This window comes from Rattus rattus, chromosome 9 (genome assembly GCF_011064425.1).
Source record: "Rattus rattus isolate New Zealand chromosome 9, Rrattus_CSIRO_v1, whole genome shotgun sequence".
NCBI lineage: Eukaryota > Metazoa > Chordata > Mammalia > Rodentia > Muridae > Rattus > Rattus rattus.
The window spans coordinates 18,364,789-18,384,984 of NC_046162.1; the positions used below are offsets into that span (position 1 = coordinate 18,364,789).

Genomic DNA, 20,196 nt, shown 5'->3' on the forward strand with positions numbered 1-20,196 from the left:
CCCTGAGAGAAAAAGGTTCATTCAGCCAGAGCCCAAGGAATCCACGGAGACTGAGTCTGCATTCCCAGAGTGGTGGGGGCTGGGCAGGCTGTCATGTTTCATGGAGTGATACGCTATCTCTGTGGTTCCATGTGCTTACTTCCTTTTCCTACGTCGTGTTCTTATCTCAAAACGCCCGAGGTTATTAACTTACAAAGAAGAAAGGTTTATATTTGGCTCACAGTTTGGGAAATTCCAATCCATGCTTGATTGATCCTGCTTATGGGTCCATAGCAAGGCCACATATCATAGCAGGAGAGTGTGGCAGACTAAAACTCCTCGTCACTTGTCTGGAAACAAAAAGGAAAGTGGGTGGGTGTGGGGATAGGAAGGGAGAGTTTACATCTCACAGTGACCTTCAAGAGCAATTCTGAATGACCTTGAGTCCCAGCACTAGCCCTAACCTAAGGTTCCGCCACCTCCAGTAATTCCACCCTGGAGATCAGGAATTAGCATACAAGACTTGGCTGGACAGCCACTGTAGTGTAGACAGCATCTGATGGCTTTCTAAGAACCCGTTGTGTTGAGAGACACCAAACAGGAGAAATGTGGGTCTCCCCTTGTATGCAGTAGGCTACGATATGAACCACGAGTCAACGTGTACTGGTTCAGAACTAGCAGTGTGATTCATCATATTTACAGGATAAATGAGAGAAGTCATCTCATTATCTTAGATAAAGAAAAAATCCTTTAGTAGACTTCAGAATCAGTTTGTGACTTAAAAGCATTTGACCCACAAGGACAAAACAGAACTTTAAAAAAAGAAAAACAACAAAACCAAAGCAGGTGGCTAATGAGGAGATATCATAAGCCTGTTTCCTAGAGGAAGCAGACTGTTTCCATTGTGATCTTCATTCTTGGTCCTAGCTATGGAAAAAAGAAAACAAAACAAAACAAAACAAAAATCAGATGAAGGAAGGGAAGATGGGAGAGCGGGGGTTGGATGAAGAGAGAGAGAACATGGAGACAATCGTGTAACCCAGGAAAATAAGTGAATCACATCATGCCCAGAGGACATGACCACGCACATGGAACACGCAAAATAATCTGCAAGAAAATTTTCAGAAACGAAGTCAGTTCTGAAGCTCACAAAGTTAATGCCCTATAAAAAAAATCAATGCAGTTTTCTATGTTTCTCCAACTGATAATTAAAGGACCTTAATATCATATTTGCAAGAAGGTCAGGAACATTAGTTGTCTGAGAACAGGTCTAGTGAAAGATGTGCTGTATCTTTACAATATCTTTACAATATCTGCAGAATTAAAGGCGGCTGCTCTGTGTGAGCAGTGTTAGAGGCCTGAGGAAAGGAGCAGAGCACTTAGGAGTTCTCTCCCAATCAACAGCTCGATGGATCAGCACAGCCCCCCCCCCTGCAGCTGCCAGGAGACCATCGTGCAAATGGTTAAGATCATCCTAAACTTTGTATTGGAGGTGAGATGGTCTTGAAGACTAAGTGTAGAGTGGTGCTGGCTTTGAAAAAGATGGTGACTGAAGCAGTTAGAAATAACCATTTCTAGTGTCTAATAAGTTGTGTTGGAGAAGTCTGATATCCATAGGAAAAACTGTCTTGACAACCCGCCTCTTGCCATTCACAAAATCAGTTGTAAGTGGTCTGTAGATTTAGAGTTGAAGGCCAGAGTACTCTCCTCTGGAAAACCACAGGATACATTCATAGCCTTGAGGCACTTGATCCTTCCTAAGTAGGACACAGGGCACTGAACTTAAAGAATGAAGACTACACTTTGCTCACATCTTACTAAGTAACATTTATTCATGTGTACTACATTATTATAAAGCCAGGAAAAAAAAATGTGTCACAGCGTAAATAGAGATACTGTAAGGAAAGATACTGTGAGTATCTTTGTAGGTAGAGATGTTGGTGATTGATAAAGGAGGTACATTGAGAATTTGTAAGATTACAAATCAATAAGGAGACACTTGGTCTGATAAAGAAAAGGACTAAACTTTGAAGACCAATCTGGAGTTTCTTAGGAAGCTGAAAATAACACTATCATATGACTCAGCCATGGCACTTCTAGGCACGTACCCAAGGGACTATATCCCCTATCCCGTGGATACCTGCTCATCTCCATTCATCGCTGCTCTATTCACAATCACGAGGAAAGGGAGGCGGCCTAGATGCCCAACAGCTAATGACTCGGTAATGAAGATGTGGTGCACAATGGTATATTACTCAGCTTTACAGAACAAGGAAATTAGCAAGAAAATGGATGAAATTGGAAAAGAATAACCTGTTAGGTCGTAAGGTCCCAAAGGCCGAAAGCTGCATCTTCCCTCTCATATGAGGATCCTGGCCTCAACATTTTGGTATGGCATGTCTGACACAGAGCATCTGTGCAAGACAGGAAATGAGGGAGGGGAGGCGGATCGATTGTAGGATGTAAGTAAAAAGAAAGCAAAGAGAGGGAATACTGTGGATGGAAAGATTAAGTCAGGGAGAGAGGGGAGTTGGGGACATTCAGGTACAGGATGAGGGGAAGTATTAACTGGCATTCAGGGAGAGTGAAGAAACCATTTGGAGAGCAGAAGATGCCCACTAATGCAACAGTAACTTGGCATCAACTCCCTTTGGAGTAGATTCAAGACCCACTCCACATGGTCTCCATGAGGATATGAAGGGAACTAATGAGAGGGAGGGGGAGGCGAGGCAGTGGCTAAGAATTTTGAATATACAGGTCACACAAAGATATCCAGTTGGTCAGCCACCATACACAAAGTTGTTTCATCTTCAGGGTATTGTGGAATAAACCAGTGTGTGAGTCACTCCTGAAACTGGCTAAAAGTTACAATCCTAGGTGTTGAGAAGTGACACTTTTGTTGCATCCTACTGTGGTAGTAATTGATACAGTTATTCTGGAATGCAACACTAACTCTGAATGTATACACAGTCCAACATCCTCCAGTTCTAGTCCTGAGCCTGCACCCCACAGTGTGGCATATGCAAGGGTGTTCAGATTAGCATTGCCTGTGATAGCCACGGACCAGAAACAAGCCAAATGCTCACCAACTCTAGAGTAAATAGAGACCACGCTGCATTCCCTCAGTGAAGTCAGCTACTTGAAAGTGCACACAAGGACACACAGGACAGAACTGCTACCTGTCATGACAGAATGCGTTTTGGAAGCACAGTGACTTGAAAGCTATATAGAAAGTGACTCCATTGGAGTCGATTTAGAAATAGGTCAAAACTGATCTGTGGTAGGAAGTTAGGGACGTGGTTAGCCGTAGAGAGTGGTGGGTCAAAGGAGCATTAGGGTTTGGGGGTTGCGCGCTTTCACTCAACTAGAGGGGAGAGTTTGTGGATCTTCACTGCACAGAAATTCTTCAGGCTGTACAGTTCTGATTGGCAAATTATTCTTCAAAAATAACTTCAAAAGAAACTTAAGAAGTAGAAAGACCAAACAATCAAACTCCATGAAATAAAACTTAGAGAGCGATCCAAACACGGAATGTTAACAATATGGGGGAGTTGCCATTGACTTTAAGTGTGATTTTGGTATTCTAGGTCCATAGAAGAACATTCTTAAGGTTTTTTTTTTGAAAGGAATACTGTACTCCTTAGAGGTCCTTGTCCTGATAGCTATAGTTTGCATTAAAAATGGTTCAATAAAACTAGGCATACATAACGGAATGAAAATCATTATTGAAATCTAAGTGATGGATATGTAAGTACTGATAACATTTTAAAACGTATCCTTAGTTTTTCCTTTAACCATCGCATCTTGTACAGAGAGAAAATTCTGGAGATCAGAAGTTAAAATAACTTGCCACGTGGGATTTGAATCCATGACTATTCTGGAAGCATGTGCTGGGAAAAGCAAACACAGGCTTCAGGAGCTGGAAGGAGACTGAGATACTGTATTATCCAATTTCCTCCTTTTACAGAAAAGGAAGCAGGCTAGAGAGGAATTTGACTTGCATGAAATTTTAATGCAGCATGCAGGGTTTGAAAATATGAGTTGCCTCGGTTTTTTGATGTTTTTCCAAAGAGCAGAAAAACCGTGGTGTGTTTAACCCTAACCAGAGCTCACAGCCACTCTTTAATTAGTTGTGATACAAATAGATTACGTATATTTAAATGCACATGGGTGGCCAATATATTCCTTCGTTACAGGACAACGGGGCTTCTCTTCCTCCAGGTGGTGAGAGCCTGCTTGCCCCACCCACGCCAATGTATCTGATACTTCTCCATTGACCACTCAGGAGCCAGACACCAGCAGCCCATGCCTGTGGCCTGTTTCTCATTTGTCCTCACTCAGTACCATGATTAGAACCTGATCATTGTTGTTAAATCAGAATCACGAACAGGCTTTTCACTCCAGAAATTTATCACCTTCATTGTCCGCCCTTCAATTACCCCACGTTTACGAAGATTAGCCCCTTTGGGTGTGGTCTGTAAGCTACCAATGCCACGCACCACTGAGGGTGGAGGCTTTTCAGTTGCTTTATTTTATTAGTCTTTATTTTTTAAAAAAAAAAATCTCAGTTTTGTAATAGACTCTCTCTTCAGCCCTTAGGAATTTTAAATTGGAAGGGAAGCCATATGACTGGGAAAATAGGAGCATAAGTATTAAGTTTAGGTGTAGTGATGGTAGTTAGGAGGATTACCTCAGTTGGGGAATTCATATCGTCACTTTAGGCATCGAGTGTTTTGATGTCTAAAAATCATTTCATAATGGCTCAGTAAAGAAAACAAATACAACAGAGGGAAAAACAATTGTCAAATCTAAATGGAGGGCATGCACATAATAAAATGCTTAAAATCTGGGGTGGGGAGAGATGGGCAGGGCATGAGGAAGGTGGCGGGCCTCACCCTGATCCCCTCCTGATCCCTGAGTGGACCAGGATGATGAGGAAGAGGCTGTTGGAAGATTTCAAGCCTTCAGGTATCATCCAGAAGCTGTCTTTCTCCGGAACAAAGCAGAAACCCGGGGACAAGTTGTGGGAAAATTTTAGACATTGGGGATGGGGAGGAGGAGAGAAGTACAGCGGTTCGGTGGGTGCGTGGGTCCTGGAGTTGCAGCCCGGACTCACTGGATGTTTGACCTCAGGCAAATTAACAGAGCTTTCTGAGCCTTGGTGCCTTGTCTATAAATACCCATATATCTATATCCCATAGCTGGGAGAACTAGATGGCATCCATGGATAGCATTTAAAAGGTGTCTGGCTCGTGGTAAATGCTTAAAAGCCTTTTGCTGTAGCCTCAGAGGCAGGGCCGGGGAAAAGAAGAAAGAGTGATTATATGTTTCTGAGAAATTGTAAGACAGAGATCTTCATCTAAGGACATTTTCAAAGCATTTTCTAGCAATTTCCCTCTCAGGAAGGGCCCAGCGCAGCTCATCCACCCCTAGAGAGGGGCAGCAGGCAGTGCTGTCATCCTGTGTATTCAACAGTTTACTTACATCAACCGAGCAGCCGCTGTCCTCTAAGGACTCCGTTAGCAGGACCCCATAGCCCACTAGGAAGGCAACTGTATGCTCACCTACCTTTCAGCCTGGCAGACACCAAACCCTTCAGAGCGTATGTGAAGATGCCCTTGGGAGGACAGGAAGGCTTCAGAGTCAAATAGGAACGTGTAGCCACCATCACGCAAAAGCTAATGCGTCTGAGGGCTTTCAGTAAAGGAAAGGGTAAGAACTCCAGCTCACGTCTCTTTTCCAGAAGTTTCTGGACGTGTGCTGATTTGGTTAGGGTCTTTGCGATTGCTACCTAACTACTAGCATTTAACTACCAACGTTTTAAAAATTGACACGGACTCGAGAATTTGGGATTCGTCTTGGTCTCAAGCTGAATAGAACTACGTTACTTCGCTTCGCATCCATGAAGTATCTGGGAGCTTTCTCAGGAGCCTGGGGGGCCACCTGTGGTGCAAGGGAGTAGTGACCTGCGAGTCCAATGGCCTTATTGTTATTTATGTTTTTCTCGAGATTTGCTTTTTACATTTAGTATTCATGAGTGATTTGCCTGTATGTATCACACGTGTGCTGGGCCCACAGAGGCCAGGAGACCGTACCGGATCCACTGGAACGAGAGTAACATGGTTGTTAGTTACCATGAGGGTGCCAGGAGCTGAACCACAGTCTTTTATAAGAGCAGCCAATGCTCTTAACTGCTGGGCCCTCTCTCCAGGCCCTAGAATGGGCTTTTAAATAGTCTTGTTTCTGAAGTTATCATGGAAGAGAGGCATGAGAAACCTCTGCCTTGACTGACGGTTCTTACTCCATAAACGAGACCAGCAGTGGAAAATGCCACTGGCCACTGTCATACGTTTACTCCATGAACATCAGGTTAGGATGTGAGCCTGGAAAAGGTCATATCTGTCACCTCAAGGTCATTCATGGGTCCGGACTGTTTGGAATTATCGCCTGTAGGACCCTCAACCCCCTCACTTTCTTACCTTCTCTTGGCTTCCTTTCCTCCTTCCCTTCCATTCTTGCTGAGTGCAAATTGGTAAATGCTCCATTAACCCATTTTCAGAGGCCGTTAGAAGATTATCCACGTAGAGTACTCACAATGATTGGCACGCATCTCTCCAGGAATTTGGCCTTCACTCCCATCGCCCTCGAAGGCCAAGTGTGATGAACAAGGAGACAGAGAGAAATTTATTTGACTTAGAAGAGCAAATGGCTGCATTTTTTGTTGATTGACTTTTTTCCATCTCTGGGGCCAGAACTTCATGCCAAGTACACACCAGCTTGGCATCCCTGCCTTGTTCTCCCATCAAACGGTGACGAAACACATAGTTCTCCTCTAAAAGACATGAAGTCAGTGTACTCTGTCTCTGATAGGAGTGAAGGCGTTTCCAGAAAACGTCCATCTGCTGGTCCACAGCAAGAGGGGACTAGATGGTGCACATTGTTATTTTTATCTTTGTCACTGTCTCCTTGTGTACGGTCAGATGACCTAATGAAAGCTGGCCCCAGACCCTTCCCCCAATATCTTCAATATGAAAATAGCTTTAAACTCATTGGTTGTGTTCATATATATATATATATATATATATATATATATATATATATATCCTATTTCCTTTACTAAGAATACCTGAAGGATGTCTTCATGTTTTACATTTAGAATGCTTGTAGTATGGGCACCTATCAGCCAAGGTTTGAATTTCAAATGCTCTCTGTTTTGCCCAGTGTGTGTGTGTGTGTGTGTGTGTGTGTGTGTGTGTGTGTGTGTGTGTTCTCTTAGATGTGGATGTTTGGAATAAAAATGGTAATTGACCTTTAGCAACGGAGCTGGGAGAACTGCTGCTGTATATTATATGGCTGTGAGCTGGATTTTTAAATGTTTGATTAAGTTATTAAAGTGTTTTGCTTTGGCGTAATGCACTATAAATTCATGATTGCTGGCCAAAGCAGTTAGTCAGTGGAGAAGAATAAATTGTTTTGAGAGGTGCTGCTTCAAAAGCTGGATTTTTATTCTCTTGGAAAGATGGGGCTTTAAATAAATCACATAATACAAATGAGAATTTCCATAATTAAGATTCTAACTGGGGAGGTGTGGGGTGGGGGGTTGCCGCAAGCCTTCAGAGGAAGAAAATGAAGAAAGACACTCCAGGCTGTTTTAATATTCTTTTCTTTCTTTAATTTATATTTTGAGTGTTCTACTTCGTTTTGGGGTGCTTGGAAATGAAATAGCCTGAGACAAGAGCGCGTGAAACGTATGTTGTTGAAGGCTGGTCTCTGAGACCGTGAGGGCTTCTGGGAGACAAAATCACTAAACAAGTTCAGAACGGCTCTTGCTTCAGAGGAGAGGGATCTTTGTCTCCCTGTCTCTCCCTTATTCCTTCTCCTCCTCCCTGTTTCTTCTTCTCTCTCTGTTTTACTCTCCCCTATCTCCCCTTCCCCCTCCCCCTTCCCTTTCCCTCCCCATCCCCCTTTTCCCCTTCCCCTCCCCTCTCTCTTCTCTTCCCCTCCCCCCCCTTCTTCTTCCCTCCCCCCCCCCTCTTCCCTCCCCTCCCCTCCCCTCCCTTCCCTCCCCTCCCCTCTTCTCCCCTCCTTCCCCCCCCTCCCCCTCTCTCCTTCTACTCTCTCATCCCCCACTTTCTGTCTGAGGTTTCATGCTTGTCAAGCACTTCCAGTCCCATTCTCACAGTCCCCACATGACGTTCCTCACTCTTTTGTCACCTTGGGCAGTTTTGGGGCCTTCGGTGTGTGTACGTTGTCCTGGTTGTCTTCAGGAAATCTTTTTTAAATGGCAGGGCCCCCTCTCTGGGAGAAATCTTTCTGGCCTCCATCTCCCTCCCCAAGAGTCTTCTAGCAGTTTCCTCAAAGCCTCACCTCACAACTTCTTCCCAGTACAGCCAGACTCATCTCCCAAGGAGCTCCTAAATAAATAAAATGTAATTAAATTTGTGTGATCGGTCCTTACACTGCTCTATTTATTTGATATATGTACACACCGGAGAACTTGATATAGTTGTGTAGAAATGTGCCATTTATAGTGGGTTAAGTAGGGCAACTGTGGTCACGGCCAGAAAGAAACATGCTATCAGTCTCTCCCCCGGGGACCTGAGCACTTCCTCCGACGTGATTCTCCAGGATCAAACGAGACAAAATTGGGACTGTTGTCCTTGGCGGAAGATCACAGCGCTCCCCGATAATATTGGTAGAATGCTAGTTTTTGTTGGAGATTTGCATGGTAAACAGGAGTAGGCTGAGTCCTCGAGTAACCTCCGCTGGATTTCAGATCCTCCACCGGCCAAGGGAGAAGCCCGGGCAACGTCTTCATCATCCCATCTGCAGAGATGCATTCCAAACGCCTGGCAAAGCAAGGACCCGAGTTCATTCCTGTGCACAGAGCACATAGATTGCACCATCATTTCTGGTTATCAGATGTAAATGCTGTAATTTAGTAGAGGAGCTCGCCGCCGAAGACGTCAGCATGTACAGGTCAAGAAGGAACCGTTCAGCTATCCTCCAGCTCATAAGTACATGGAGCTGTGCTTCTTACGTGTGCCCGAGGCCAGCTAGGATGTCTCTCATCATCTCTTGTCCCAGAAGCACTTCTCTGTCCTGGGACCTCCATACTTCCCGTTTACCCATGGTCTTGTACATTTACTGGTGTCTGGGACAACCTTGTCTAAGTGAGTCCCCTCTTCTTTGACCAAAAAGTAGGGATGCAGGAGTAGTGGACCACTGCTGACCTGGGCTTCGCGTTCATGGACTTAAGTGTCCATAGAGGGTTGATTCCAGGACCTCTGTGGATGCTAAGATCTGCATATGCCCAAGTCCCTGAGATAGACTGGTGCAGTATTATTTCTCAATGCAAGCGAGATTGCCAACATTCTACAGATGAGGAAACGGGGGAAGAGGAGGTATCCGCCAGTAGGGGAAAGTGCTTTAAAACCATGCTGCTTCTATATTGAAAGTAGGGCAGGGTTCAGCTCCCCCTCCTGAGGGATGTGTCCTGTCACTCCAAGGCAGGGAACTCTCCCTTGGGCAAGCCTGCTCGCCGCCCTTTGTTCACCGTTGCTCCATAAGAGCTCTGGTTTGCAACAGACCTGCACGCCAAGGCGTCCCAAGACTCCCAGCTTGGAGTGGCAAGTGGTAATTCAGAGTCTGAGGTTAGAGGAAACTGCATTTTCAGAGCAGTGGGTGGGGCCACATGTGCCCTCTCGACTCCGTGTGTCCATGTGTCCATCACCGTTGATGCCGTCCTCATCTCTGTCAGCATTTAATACCTGAAGGATAGCAGACCTCTCTTCCCTGACTGCTTCCACTCTGGCTTCTCCCCACCAGAGCTACAAAGTAGACTGCTTGAATCTCACCCTCGGTTTCTTTAGGCTACCAGAGTCAGCTTCCCTTCCTGCCACGGTGTTCTGTGAGGGACCTGGCTCTTGCCACCTCCAGCATTACTCTTCCTCACTCCGACTTGCCCTCTGTCAGGAGTTCTCGCCCACGGTCCTCCCTTGCTGGTGCCATCTGTCTTTCAGTGTTCTGCTTACCTCAGACTTACCTCAGAGAGGCCTTCCCTGACCCGCCTGTGTCTCTCTTACATCCTTCTGAAATGGTGGGCCTCAGTATGCTCCAGTCTTCCCCGCCCCCTGTTAGTGAAGTTGGATTGGCACTTGTCAACCTTGTTGGATATTCCTCATGGGAGGCCACTTAGTTACACAATGTTAACATACCTGTGCTTACCCAGAACCTGCTTACATCAGTGCTGCTGGAGGTGAGCCATGTGCCGCCTTGGAGTCTCAGTGAGAATATTAACCAGTTTGGCCAGACCACCGGGCCCTGTTGTTCTTATATCTCCATGTTAGAGAAGATTTGCTTACTTATCTTTTAGCTCACCCCTTCCTTACCCACCTTGGGGTGGGAATGAGACCTATGTGTTTCTTCCTTATGACGCCATTCTCCTCTCACATCGAGGCACGACCACTGGTAAAGCATTTCTTTCAGGACAGTCTTGACTGCCCCGGGCTGTGCTTTAAAACCTGTCAGATAATAGGTGAAAGAATTTTGGGTGAAGGAGACGCCCAACAATATCTTCCCTTAAACATCCTTGTAAGCAACATTTGCTACTGAGGCATTATTTATGCCAAATATAATAAGTGGATTTTAAGTGTTATTTTGTGTTTTAGTATTTACATTTTATGATTAAACCATTTGGAGCTAGGTAGGAAAAAAACATAGTAAATACAGCATGTCTTTATATTAGATAATAAACTGGGCAATCTGTTTCCATATAATATTTTATTAGTTCTTAGGGAATTTAATATAATGAATTTTGATCCTATTAACCCACCTCTGGTCCCTTAACTTCTCCTAGATTCAGCCCCACTTCCCCACCTCCTTCCAACTTCATGCCCTCTCTCTCAATTCTCTCCTTCCCTCTTTTCCCTCTCTATCTCCCTTCCCCCCTCCTTTCCTCTTTCTCTCCTCTCTTTCTTCCCTCCCTCCCACCCTCCCTCCCATCTCCCTCTCCTCTGTCTCTCTCTTTCAGTGACTTTGAGTCCATTTCATGGGACCGGTGTACTCACGGGTGTAGGGCCATCCACTAGAGTGTGATTGGCCACCATCCCAAAGAAAACTGACTCTCTCCCAGAAGCCATCAACTGTCAATAGCTCATCAGTCCAGGGTGGGAACTTTTGAACCCCTCACCCCTCGGCAATGTCTTATCACAGGAGGTTTTTACTGTCTGATTTCTGTCGTGTCCTCTTGTGATGTGCGTGCGTGTGTTTGCATATTTTATCCTTACTGTGATTTCATGGGGCGGGTGTTGATATCCTCCCACTTTGCCAGTAGCAAAGCCAAGACCAGGAATCTCCTTGATAGGAGCAGTAGCGTTCAAGTTTAAGAGTTCAAGGTAATGAACTTGCCACCCCGCCCCCATGTGTATACATCCTCGCCCTACGTGTCTCCTTGAATGGACGAGGTCTGATCACAAAGACAAAAGCCCACCGATTCTTTCTACTTTGTAAATGGCCTCTGAAATGGCAGCCAAAGGTGAAAACACCCACCTCTACTCCTCCCCACCTTCTCCAGGCTCCTCCTCCCTATCCTCTGATTCCGCCACAGATGATCCGGAAGAAAGATTCCCAGGCATTCATTCCTACAGACACAGATCTCCGAGCCAGTCCTTGGGAAGAAACAAAGCCGTTGCTGGATTTGTTTTTCTTGCTTGATTTATTTGACAAGGAGCCGTTTTTGTACATCGCTTTTGGAATTTCAGAAACCTTTTCATCTGCAGAGGTCTCTTAGAAGCCAAAGGAGGAAGAAATGAGAGGCTGCGTACGTGATCTCCGAGGCAGTGCTCTCTGGCCCCTCGAGCTCTGCCTTTTCTCTCTGACCCTGAGATCACACAGCTTGAGGATCAAGGTCTGGAGAGCGCTGAACCCCATCAAGCAGGACTCTCTGATTTGCACTGGTCCCTAAAGGAACATCTCTATCACTGTTCTTTGACTTGGTAGGACATCAACCTGCTAAACCCATCTAGCAAGAGCGCATGCATTATTCAGTCTCTAAGAAGACTCTTTTGGTAAGATGAGGTGCTACAACCAGCCAACAAAAGGAACGGTTCCTGCTCTGGCTGGCTGCCGATTCAATTACTTGCATGGTCCTTCGGAAGACATCCTATTTGGTGACATCCTTTCTGCAGATCTCGGGCAACAAGTCGGCCTTGAAAGCATCCTTCATACCGGCACATGGCATGTCAGATGCAATCAAAATGGGCACCGAGCTCCCTGGGAAACTCCCCCTGGTTTCACATGTGTTTCAGCTGTGGGAAAGGCGCATGCATAAAACATTCATGCCGAATATTCGATTGCTTTTAATAACCCACGCAGCTAAATTTATTGGATCGCACTGCCCCTTTGAACTGGGATGTGGAATTTTCCATGTAGCCCAGTATCTCCTGTGAGAGGCAGACCTTGCCATTTCAGTCGTTCCTCTCTGCGCATGAATCCCCAGGCTTCGTCCGTTTTGTCAAGAATGGCTCAGGATCAGGTTGGCCGGGGTGGGGGGTTCTATCACTATTCTCGGTGCTTCTGTGAGGGTGACCGTGCCTGCAGCGCTCATCCTTGAGCCGGTCCTCTGCCTCCACATGAACGTTCTGGGTTTGAGGCTTCAGACTTCCCCCAGAGAACCATAAGGCAGGATCCCTCTATCACTTTCTCCTAACCTTTGTTCTTTTTTGGATAAAAGCAGTGGCTTAACTTTCTCAGTTTCCTTACACCCTGGTGCTGAAGAATATCAGAGTAAAGACATTTACATGGTAGCTTACATGATAGCGTCTATTTCTTAAGGCCTAGTTATGAGGGAAATGGTCTGCCTAGGTCCTTCCGCCCCTTATTCATCACGAGCCTGATAAATAATTGTCACCAGAGATCAAATCAGTAATAAGCAAATTGATAGTGAACATCTGTTGAGCACAAGATTCCTCATTGGCAGCAGTGGAAAAGAAAATGTCACACAGCATTCCATCAATGCTCTGAGGTGTAGCACACTACACAAGCACGTGGTATTTTCATTTGTATGGAGAGTGTGTGTGTGTGTGTGTGTGTGTGTGTGTGTGTGTTTCAGATGTGTGTAAAAGAACTCTTTTAAGTGCATAGCCTGTTAGATGCCTTTACCTAGAATGAGGCTACACTCAACTTTTTTAATGAAAACTCAAAAATGCAAGTCAGTTTCCGTGCGTGTGTTTTATTTATCTATTAAATAATTTAGATACTGAAGAATGATAACAAGGTGATATACTCAGGATTAAAACTCTCTGACACTGTCATTCTAAGTGTACTTAAACATACACTCCCCCAGAAGCAAGTCAGCTTATTATTCAGGGACGTAAGCCAAGAGCCCTTTGAGTATTTGACAATACCTGGTCATTAGCTTGCACAGCTCACCACACAGCCAAGCCATAATGGACTTTTAATGAAATCTCTCTCACATACACGTCCTTGTGGGCTTCCAGTAGTGTGAACCATAGTAACATTAGGATATAACCCATGCCCCTACAACCTCGACTCTCAGGGTGAGCAGATGATGTGGAGAAAGAAATAGCTTCCCACTGAACTGTACACACCTCACTCTGCGTTATCCTTGAGAGGGAGACATCTGAGATGTGGCAAAATGCAGATGTGTCACTGGGAGCTGGTTGGTCGGGGCCTAAGAAGCAATAGAGCTAGAAAGGAACCTGGAGGCACAGGGATTGCTGCCTGAATATGCCACAGCCCTAGAGGAGAGTGTTAGCAGCCACCAGGGCCTACAGGAGAAGCAGCCATCAAACCCCCACGCACCCCTCTGAGGAGCCTTAAACCCGTTCAGATGTGTAATGTTGTTGAGTGTAGTGAATAGCTGAACATGGCCTTGGCATCTCTGTGGTGATAATTTGTGGGCTCCCTGACTTTTCTCTGAGTTAAGTGGTCTTTGCGTCCTAATTCTGGCAGTGCTGAACAGTGATACATTGTATCCACGGTTCCGCCTGGTTTATTGGCGCTCACAGAATGGCAGGCTGTTGAATGGGAAGAAGAAATAGTATATAAACAAAACAGTCTGATCAGAGGGGAAGTGCTAGTTTTCTGAGCCATATTCACTCCGAGTCAACATTATTTTCTTCTGGTGGCATGGGCCAGGTCTCTGAACCTGGTCTGTATCATTTGCTTTGGCCCTTAAGACTTTTACAGAAGCTTAAGTCTGATTACATAAGGAAGCCACCAGCTAGCACATGGGGACCTGGGTCCAAAGGAGAAAACATTGGCTGAAATCCTGGCCCCTTGCAGTGCCTAGGGCAAGAGCACTTGTTTTGGGCTTAGGGCAGCTTCTATTAAGGACAAGCCCAAGGGTGTGTGCGTCAGGGCCAAAGTATATTCTCACTAGAAGCCAGGCCAGTGTTTAACGCAAGCCTGAGAGGTGGAAGAGGGAGCTGATAAAGGGTCAGAGAGAAGAAGAGAGGAGATGGGTATGGTAAAATCGAGAAAGGGCCATTGTGTCTGTCCTGAAGGGCGCTGCCACATGTTATTTGATACCCGTGCCAGCCATGCCTTAGAGAACTGAATTGATTTGATGGGCTAGCTTTGGAGTAGGCAGATGACAAGTCTGATTTCTAGCTTCGAGTACACGCGTATTTTTATTGTCTCTGTTGACTGCTGTGCAAGTTGAAAAAGGAGAGCGTGTTGCCTATTCATGGTGCAAGGCCGGCAAGGATTAGAAGTCAGTAAAAGGTATGAAAATACCATTCACTTACCTGGGTCCTGCTTCTTTCAAACTACACACCAGCTCCTTTCTGTTATGATCTCTGAGAAGGTATTTTTCTTATGTGAACTAGAGAAAAGAAGGAAGGGGGTAAGGGGTCTGGGTAGGGGGAGAGGAAGAGAGGGCCTGAAGAATGGGAAGGGAGGGGGGGCCTGTGAGTAAGGAAGGATAACGGGAGAAGGAAGAGAGAGAAGAAGGGATGGATACGTCATCCGTCATTCAGAGCCAGCCTCGGCCATAGGGATGGAGGATAGTCATTATTTTGGTGGGGTTAAAGAAAGTAAAAACCTCCCATAGCTGAAAAATACACACCCCAGTGCTTGTCCAGGATCAAGGATGCTGTAAAGTGTTTGAGACTATTGTGTGTGTGTGTGTGTGTGTGTGTGTGTATGTGTGTGTGTGTGAAATAAACCTCTAATTTACGACTTTCCTTGCCTTTGTTTAGGAACCGGTCTGTAGTGAAGAGATCTTGTTTACACCGGGTTGATTTCAGTAATCACCGCTTTAGTGTGACCCTCGAGGGGCTGCTGACTACACAGGGCACTGGTGCATCCACCACAGCGTGGGGACCTCCGCAGGTCTGGGAGCTGAAGGTCCACATCAGGAGAGCTGCAGTGAGGGTGTGGAGGATACCGAGATGTCCTGGGTGACAAGGCTGGCTGAGGGTCTCTGCAGGGCATTTGCTTGGACCACTGGAGCAGAAGCTCGCGGCCTACAGGGCTAAACCTGAAGCACGTGGAGAAGTACACTGAGGGGAAATAGCTAGGGACACGTCAGGGTCTCAGGAGGCTCTCAGAGTGGAGGAGGGGAAGCCACACAACCAATAAGCAGCTCTCATAGTGCACTGTTGTTGGCCGGTGCCTGCGTGTAATACCGTCATAGTAGAGCAATAAACCGCCTGTCTTCTCATTGAGAGGCCAGGAATCCCACCATGGAAGCTCATTCCCACTCAGCCTTCTCTGGGCAGCACGGGTGACCCTCACACACAAGCCAGCCAGCCCACAGGTGATTTGGGTCATCAAGATACAGATGTGGAGAGAAACACCGTGTATGCCGTTAAATAGCGTTGTGAATTGCGGGCAGTATCTTCAGCTCTCAGAGCCTTGGCTTTTCTCAGCTATTGATGAACTAACTGATGGGGTCTGGACCTCGTAAGGAGGTGGGGGAGGATTAAGTCAGCTAAAACTTGTAAATCAGGGAGCTAGTGACATGGTGTGGGAGGCTCCCCCGGAGTCTTGCTGCCCCTGCTCCTGGGTCTCTGCAGGGTGATAAGCCAGTGCCAGCACCTCTGCTGGGGGTGGGGGTCAGCGGTGCTCTGGGGTGGTCTTTCTTTCCCCGATCTTCTGGTCCTGAGCCTCCGCCAGGCAAGCCTGCAGAGACAGTCTTCCTTAATGCCCTCGTCCTCAGGGAGTGGGCCCTGAGACTGCAGCCCTTGTGTTTGCTGATCTTATCGGAAGAGTGATTGGAGCCTGTTTCACTATTGATATTGGCTCTGGGCCTAATCTTACTGTCCTGAACTTCAGTCCATGAGGGTGGGCCAGATGTAGTTCTGGTGCCCCAAGGGCTGGAAGCTCCATAGCACTGAGAGATAAATCACTGTACCTGGGGAGGATCCTGCATTAACAGAAGCCTCCTCCCCCCTTAATTTTTACCGATTTCATCCCTCCATGAACGGCCTGTTACCTGAAGAGTAGCCAAGAGGACCGTTATTCTGCCTCTGGCCTTGAGCACCACGTTTGTCAATAGCCATCACTGGCGTCAGCTCAACACTTAGCAGCTGCAGGCCTGTGTTAACCACTTCCATATGCACAGGGACGCCTCAGAACTGCCCAGCACAGGCACTCCCTTCCTTCCCATTCACCCAGATGAAGAATGGAGGCCTAGAAAGGTTCAGTCACCGCCTGAGCTCAGAGAGCCAGTGAATGCACAACCGGAACTAGGCAGTCTGTCTGCAGCGGCTCTAACCCGAAAGCCCAAATGCTCACACGAATCACCTAGAGATGTGGTTGACAGACAGAATCGCTGCGTCTGAGACATGGCCTGAGTGTATTGTGGATGCATAGCAACCGAAAGAGGGCAACTCCAAGTGTCTCTGTCTCTCTCTCTTTCTCTGTCTCTGTCTCTGTCTGTCTCTGTCTCTCTCTCTCTCTGTCTCTCTGTCTCTGTCTCTGTCTCTCTCTGTCTGTCTCTCTGTCTCTCTCTGTCTCTTTCTGTCTCTCTCTGTCTGTCTCTCTCTCTCTCTCTCTCTCTCTCTGTCTCTCTGTCTCTCTCTCTCTCTCTCTCTCTCTCACACACACACACACACACACACACACACAAAACTCCAAGTTATACACACATACAGAACTCCACACACACATGCACACATATACACACACACACACATGCATGCTTCCCTCCTTCTTCCTTTCTTTTTATCTCATAAGATCTCTTACTGTGGCTCCCAGGCCAGTGAATTCTGCAGATTCCCCCACCCTCTCTCCACTCTCAGCATTAGGACTACAAGTACACACCACTGTGCCATCCCCTCCCCCCCTCTCACATGCATTCTAGGGCTTGATTTCAGACCCTTAGGCTTGTGAGGCAAGCACTCGACTGACGGAGCCATCTCTCCAGTCCATCTTGCACTTTCTGGGTGATGCTGATTCTGCTGGTCTCCAGACCATGTACTGGGTGACAAAGCTGTATACTGGGAAACGGAACAGCTCTGGCTGGCTTGGTTAGTTAGCGGTCTGCCTGCTTGTTTGGGTCTAAGGCGTGAGCCCTTACACAGCCCCGGATAGCCATGCCACATGAGCTCTGCAGTAGGTGGAGAGTTGAACCTCTGGTAGTTTGGGGGTGAGGGGAGCACCTCATGGTGTGGCTGGTCTGGCTTGGAGGTTTGGGTAGCTCAGCTCCCTCTCTTTCTCTGTAGTCGTCGCTGGTGTGGCTCTGCCTCTCTACTCATCACGCCCTCAGCTGGCCTTCCAGGCTGAGAATTCTTATTTGTGTCACCCAGACCTTTCTTTGATTGCCCACCTTTTGCCCATCTTTGATTGCCGTATCGTTTAGCTTTCCAGTCACCTTCCAGAGCCTTCCAGGAACCTTTGCCCCTCTCTTAGCTTCAGCTTTCCTTTTGATGTCAGGTCCTAACAGGGCTCAGACGAGAGTAGCTCTGTCAGCTTGACCTCCCAAAACCTGGAGGAAAAGGCCAACTTCCACGAGCCTCTTAGAAACCTCCGTCAGAGACAGACATGGCTCAGCGGTTAAGAGCACTGACTGCTCTTCCAGGGGTCCTGTGTTCAATTCCCAGCAACCACATGGTGGCTCACAACCATCCGTAATGGGGTCTGATGCCCTCTTGGGTAACTGAAGACAGCTACAGTGTACTCATATACATAAAATATATTTTTAAAAAAGAAACCCCTGTTAGTATTTATGTGGTAGCTGTTACAAGAGTCATCTATTTCTTTAAGCCTTTACTACTATCGAGCAAAAGACTGTTGGTCAGAAAGACCGGTTCAAGGTCACCCCAGAGCACACTTGGGCTCCATTCTGAACCTGGAGTCACTCCAGTCTGGTAGTGTCCTAAGCCTCACCCTCCACACTGCTGCCTCTCCTCCTTCTCTTCTGCAGCTCAAGGCGTTTCCTCAGAGCAAACACTAATTCCGTGCCTCCTTTTATTAGCTCCAGCCTGTGCTGAGGGCTGGTGATCCAGGCCAACTGTGTTCTGTTTGCCTTCAGAGCTCCATGCCACTGACCACAGTGTTACCACTTTTCGGCTCTGTGGCTTTGTGGCAGCTTACTCAGCTCACTCGACCCCACATGACCCATAGAAACCCGTGTTTTCACGTATATGTGAGGATCATTGCAGGAGTCACACCCCGGGGATGTCACACATGGGAGGTGGGGCCTCATAGCACTGGCCAGTAGCAGGTGCACAATATTCTTACCTGAAGTTGCAGGTGAGTTAAACCTAGCTACCTTAGCTTGCCATCCGAAGTCCTCCTCCTGTCCATTTACATGGCACTCATGGTGACATATTGATTCACCTCAGTGACACTTGTGATGGTTGGTTTTGCTGATTGGACACAGTGTGGAGGCACCTGGGGAGTTAGTGATTCTCAATGAAGGATTGTTCAGATTAGGGTGGTTTAAGGGCATATCTAAGGGGGATGGATTGTCTTGATTACACTGTTTAATGTCGGAAGGCCCACTGTGGGTGGCGTCATTCCCTAGCACTGGATCCTAGGCTGTATAAGAACAGGAAAGGAGGCTGGACAGTAAGCATTCATTCTCTCTCTGCTCTTGACTCTAGATTTGGTTTCAGGATCCTGCCTTGACCTCCACCCTGGATGGATTTTTAACCTGGTTTTGAAAGCCAAATGGACACATTGTCTCTTAAAGTTATTTTTTGCCACATTATTCTGTCAGAGCAATGAATGAGAAACTGGGACAGAGCTCTTTGCTGCAACCATGGCTCTACTCAGGGGTTGTTCTATTTTTAACACTGACTTCTCTGCTGCCAAACTCCTATTCAGTCTTCAAAGCCCAACATAAATATTGCCTCTTCTACTCAACCATTACAAGTCTCACATACGAGGACAATTCTGTTCTAGGAGACTCTCGTGTAGCGCTGACTCACATTGTTTCCTTCACATTAATAAAACTTCCTTCACCACCGGAGCCATTAGGCTCCTGATCCCCTCACCTGTCCATTTTGTCCTTACTGAGCGCAACACCGTCTGACAGAACCTTCTGCAGTTGGGGGGGCGGGGGGTGTCCAGTATAATTGCCGCTCACCATGTGTAGCTATTGAAGACTGAAGATGTGGCCAGCGTAGCCAAAGGGATGAATTAGGGATTTTATTTCATTTCAGTTCATTTAAGTAGCCACATGTGGTCAGTGCACAGTGTATTGGACAGGGCAGGGGGTTGTTGATCAAAGAGTCCAAAGGAATGAATGGAAAACAAACAGTTGTAACTAGCACCATGTGGGGAGGCATAGCTGCCAAAAGCCATCCTGGGTTTGATTTGACGTGGTAGGAGTGCTGGTTGGGGAGAACTTTCCTGAGGTAGTGATGCGGGCATTAAAAACATCTCGTAAAGGCATGAGGGTGTAAACACAGAGGGCATGCAAATGGCCTGTGGTGGAATGGAGCACAGCTTACGAATGGACCTCCAAGTCAGTCCAGTGGTGACACCACTCCTCTGCCCCTTCTTGGCTGTTGAACCTTCTAAAGCGTTTCCCATTCCACTCTGCGCTAGGTAGGCTTGGAGCAGGCTTGGCTATGAGACACCATGCTGAAGCTTCACTTCTTTACAAAATGCTTTGCTAAAGAACCGGGGACACTGGAACACTGCCCCCTTCCATCTCCAGTAAGGGATCATGGTTGTTTTGTCTCAAGTATCCTTCTTTACCCCGTGGTTCAGCTGGTAATCTTCCCCCTTGTTCTGACT

General features: G+C 46.8%; 1 protein-coding gene across 1 annotated transcript in view; it reads left to right on the plus strand.

Annotated features, from left to right (window-relative positions):
• Slit3 (slit guidance ligand 3) overlaps positions 1 to 20,196 on the plus strand; it is a 588,206-nt gene that overhangs the window by 68,823 nt on the left and 499,187 nt on the right. The gene's annotated exons all lie outside the window — the stretch shown is intronic.